Raw genomic sequence first — 5,344 nt, 5'->3', positions numbered from 1 at the left:
AAGGTTGAAATAAACCTGGCAGAGAAGTTGATCACTAAATTTTTCTACATAAAACTTCAGCCACTGACTTGTACTCCATGACTAAGTCTACACTCACATGCCTGCTGCTTGCAACAGCTTAAACTTATGGGCAACAGAGCTCTCCTCAGCCTGGGGCTTAAGCAGCTGCTAATGAGCAGAGATCACTCAGACAAGGTGCCTTGGCAGCAGGCTGGGGGGAAGGTTCAGCTGCTGGTATGCCTGGAATATATCAGCTCCAAATTTAGAGATTTTTTTTTAACTTTAAAAGGATTATGTCTGTTGCAATAGAAAAAAGCTTCACAAAAGGGGACAAAACAGTAAGTGACCTGAATGTTTATATCAGAACAAAGTCCAACACCTCTCCTTTTTTCTGGAGGTGCAAAGTTATTTAGTTAACATTTTTCTACTCCTTTAGGTCAGGGAGTTTGGAGTAAACCACACAGAAGAAGCATCAGAGGTTTGTTCCCATGAGACAGTGCATATGACGTCTGGAATCTAGTTGGCTTAAATCCACATTAGTAGTCTTGTGCTTGGACAGTGTCTCAGAATGGAAAATAATTTGACTTGGAAACGTGTGCCACGGTTTCTGATGTGTGCCCAGCCTGGACGTCCCAGAGCCAGCTAAAGGCTATTTCTCACACTTCAACATTGTTCCTCAAAAACCTACCCCCCAGGAGGGGGTGCATTTATTAATGATTAGGAAAACAGAGACATGTGTACTACCCTCCCCCCTTCCCTATACTCACACATAGTTAACTGCAGGCTCTGAGCCCTGGCACCCTGAAGAGTATAGGGGAAGTAACTTGTCCACTCTCCCTCAGCCTATCTGTGAAAAATGAGGCTGGTCCATAGAAGAGAAAAAGGAAAAGAGGTTAAAGGTCAATTTGTTATAGCCCCTGAAGTGCTACAAAATGAATATGCTATGGCTTTCTTCCCAGAGAGGAAGAAAGCTGCTAGAGATTTTTTTTTCTACAAGACTGGGCATTTGTTGCCATCAGTGTAAGAAGCAGCCTGGCTCATTCTCATGCTTAGCAAGGTGCAGTCCTGAGAGCATCCTGAGGAAAAGGAAACTTTTCTAAGTTATAGCCTTACAAATGGTATCTCAAATGGAAATTAATCACTTTGTAACTGAGAAGCATATAGACATAATCTACTTCATTCAGAGCCCTAGAATGCCATTCAGTACAAATACAAAATTAGATAGATGTAAGCCAAACCCTAAAGTCCATTAGTATGGGACTCTTTCCTCTTTGGTAGAGATCAATGCCCATATCTATGTGAAGGGAGGGACAGAGTTTCCAAGACTGGGAGAGAGGAGAGATCCAATCTCTTTACGCTCTTTAGATCATCTGCCTTCCAGTTTAGAGAGAGAAGATGCCAACTCCAATTTACTGAAAGAAGAAAAGGTCTTTGAGAATGGGATAACACAAGAAGAGATGGTAGTCTCTATCATGTCCCTATCATGTCTATTCCCAGGTTTGGAGGAAATTTTTCCTTTGTATAAGATCTAAGACTCTCTCTCTCTGTCTCCCCCTCTCCCTCTCTCCCTCTTCCTCTCCCTTTCCCTCTTCTTCTCCCTCTCATTTGCTCTTAATGAAAGAGCTCTTTCACTTTGTATTGTCTAGAATAAATTCTTAAATATAACTTTTTCTGATTTCTGTTTTGCTATCAACTTGGATAAGTAAGTTATTTTTCTATCTGCTATATGTGTTCATTTTGGAATAGATTTTTATAGGGTTTTGAAGAGAGTCAAACCTTGGATATAAAGTTTGGATCCTTTCTTCCCAGGTAAGAAATAGAAATCTGAAGTTTATCTTCAACCTGAAAATTATATCTCCTAAACTAACAAAATTAAAGGGAGCACATATATATATAATTCTAAATCAATATCCCCTTCCTCTGTAAGGAGAGGTGAGGACCAGGTTCTGGCCTCTGACCTTCTGGTTCCTCTCCTGGTAGGACTTAAGTCTCCCTAGGAGAAAAAAAATGAAAAGCTAAGGGAAAAAATGCTTGAGCTATACCTAGACTTGCCTCTTTTTGAGCTAAATTAAGACCACCTCACTACATATAAGTGCTATGTTCTAGGACTTAAAGGAACCTAAGAAATCCTCTAGTTTATGGCCTCATTTTATGGTTGAGAAAACAGTCCAAAGATGTTACATGACTTGCCAAAGACCATAGTCAGCTAGATGATTGCTAACTCTGAATTCTCCTCTGTAAAGATCTAACAACATACATGTTGAAGTTTAAAACACACTCATACACATACACAAACACACATATACACAGAGACATATGAGCATGGACATGCATAATGGACAACCACATGAAAAAAACACTCCATATCACTAATAATATGAAACAAATTGGAGCTAATCTGAAGTTTCAACTATTCCTCAAAGAAGCAAAAATAATAAAAGAAATCAGTACTGTGGAAAGGCAGTCACCTTAAATTAATTCATTGTTGGCTCCATTGTGAATCGGTCCAATTTTTTAGAATACAATTTAGAATCATAGGTGAAATAACTAAAAATAACACTGAAACACTCAGGTGTTTCTGTGCTCTGAATCCCACATCTAAGTGGTGAACATGTGCCCCAGAAGAGGGCAAAGAGAGGGGAAAAAAGTACTTATATTTACCAAAATATTTTTTAACATTTATTTTTGTGTTAAAGTAAAAACTTTTGCAAATTGCTTGCTTGTTAATTAAAGAAAGACTGAACAAACTGGTTTATGAATGTAACTTAATATTATACTATAAGAAATTATTAGCACAAAAGAATGAAAAGAAATATGGAAACATTTATACAGACTGATGTAGAATTAAAGAGAAAAAGTCATTAAATCCAGTACCTTTATTTTGGTAGAGAGGCAGGAGATTATAGGTGTAGAATCTTTCATGTAGTATAGACACGGTCTCTTTGTTAATTGGTTTGTGTTTTTCTTTTTTAAAAGGGAAGGTTTACTATGCATGGGAAGGAGTAGGATGTTGGGAAATGACTGTGGTTTAAAAAACAAATGGCTTCAGTAAAGCATTTTAAAAAACAAAAACATAAGAGTCAGTGGGAGGTTAGAAAAGAGGACTTTATATTCAAAACATTGCCACGTGGGATTGCTTATTCTCACAGTTGAACTTTTCTTTCTACCAGTTGAGGCTGGTAAAAGTCATGGCTTTAGTTCCTTTTGGTCACATATATCCTTAACTGCCATACTTTAAATGATTAGGAACTCTTTTAATAATGTTTTAATCTTAGACATCAGAGAACCATCTCTTTTATCTGTCAAGTTTAAATACTGCAAAATACATGAATACCACCAGCCTCAAGGGTCACTGAGGGAAATTCTTTGTAAATGTTATAGGGATATATAAATGAAAAAATATTATTATTTTTATTATGATTATCTTATATTTTCCCAATCATTTTACCTTATATTTGATGAAGTTCAAGGAGAAATAGTAATAGTCTGGGGATACTGTTATCCTAACATTATCATTCTATATTTATTGTTAGGCACACTATTATACCAGTGGATTATATATATATATATATATATATATATATATATGCAAGACATAAGATTCTGTAACTTCTAATTCCATATTCATCTAAAGAATTTACCTCAATTGAAGGCAGTCACTCTCCAGAGTTCCTTCCAAAGATATGAAATGACAAGCATCTTCCTATTTACTTTTACCTAGTATAGGTTGGCTGCATTCGGATAGTCAAGTAGGGGAACAATAGACCCTGTCCAACTCAATTCAGGAAACTGCCTATGTCTTCTTATCCACTGGGTCCTATACTACTAGTTCTAGGGCAGGAAGAGAAAGATGAATAAGACATGGTCGCTGTCCTCCAGGAGTGCACAGTCAATTAAACAACTTGACAAACATTAGTTTCATTTGGCAGAATTGCCTAGTAAATAGAGAGGTGGGTATAAAGGCAGGAAGACCTGATTCTAAAAATAGCTTTTTCTACATATATGACTCTAGACAAGTCATTTAACACCTTAGTACTCTAGGCGATTCAATAAGAATGTAACTTGAAAAGAATCTATATGTCCTAAAATCTTTATAGCAGCTTAATTTGTGGAGGCAAAGAACTGGAAATTGAAGGGACATCCATCAATTGGAAGATGACTAAACAAGTTGTGCATATAATGTGATGAAATACTACTGCACCATAAGGAATGATGAAAAGGTTAATCATAAAAAATGAAAACATCTACATGAAATCTGAAGAGTGAAATGAGGAGAACCAAGACAACATTAGATACAACAATATAAGTATTGTGTGTAGAGTGACCTGTGTGTATTCACCTATAGAGAAACAACTTATAAATAGAAATGAGATCCATAGACAATTAGGACAGCTTCAAAAGTTCCATTCAGGAATTATTACATATGTAAAAAGAAAAGCAAGTAAAAATAAATAGAAAAGTAATAGAAATGTGCAGTCTCCCTCTTACTATTTTAACCTGCATATGGAAATACTCATTTTATTTGGGATCTGTTAAATTATGAAAAATATTTTTTTAACTTTAAAAAAAATTAAAAGAGAATAATCTCTCCCCCAAATTCACAACTCTTTTATTTAGCCTTTGTGGAAGGAACTGTCCTAAGTGCTGGTGATTTGTAGACAAACAAGAAATATCCCCTGCCTTCAAGAAGCTACATTCTGCTGGAAAATCAGAGATGTTCAGATATAAACCAGCTTTACTAAAGGTTATGGGAAAAGTTTTCAATTAGCAATAATCATGCCTTAGTTAGACCTCATTGGCTACGATACTGCCACTGCGCAAAGCTCCAGCTTTACTAAAGGGAGAGTAAGGAAAAACACCTGACAGATGCTATTATAAGAATGTCTCTTAGGAGTAATTTGGACTATGTAATAACAGGTATACAATAACTGCATAGGGAGTGCAATGGAGGTCATTAAGAGAATGACTGCTTATGTCCCTTGTTCAGTTGACCTCTTGGCAAGGCTATATTTTCTGCTGTGCAAGGGTCCACTGAAGTCAACTAAAAATGTCTCTTGAGAACTAATTGTTAAATTTTCAGTGTGAATATTTGCATCTCAGAAATTGGAAAATCTATAAATCAAGACCTAATTTAGTATTATGTTGATTTCTAGAATTAAGAAAGTGATGGAGAAAATATTAAAAATCTAAATCTTAAATATGTGTGCTTCATACATTTTTCTCTTTGAGATTCAGTTGTTAAATAATTAGCAGTGCACTGCCACTGGTGTATGGCAGTTTTGTTGAGCATAAGTAGTTTGTGAAGTTAGGGAAGCTACAAACAATCAATTCTCTAACCCTCTGG

At 36.0% G+C, this 5,344-nt stretch overlaps 1 pseudogene; it reads right to left on the bottom strand.

Moving 5' to 3' along the window:
• Nucleotides 1-4,672: 4,672 nt before the first annotated feature.
• Nucleotides 4,673-4,825, bottom strand: LOC123243538 (annotated as a pseudogene).
• Between the last annotated feature and the right edge of the window lie 519 nt (nucleotides 4,826-5,344).

Source organism: Gracilinanus agilis, chromosome 3, assembly GCF_016433145.1.
Source record: "Gracilinanus agilis isolate LMUSP501 chromosome 3, AgileGrace, whole genome shotgun sequence".
Lineage (NCBI taxonomy): Eukaryota > Metazoa > Chordata > Mammalia > Didelphimorphia > Didelphidae > Gracilinanus > Gracilinanus agilis.
This window is presented reverse-complemented; position numbering and strand designations above follow the sequence as displayed.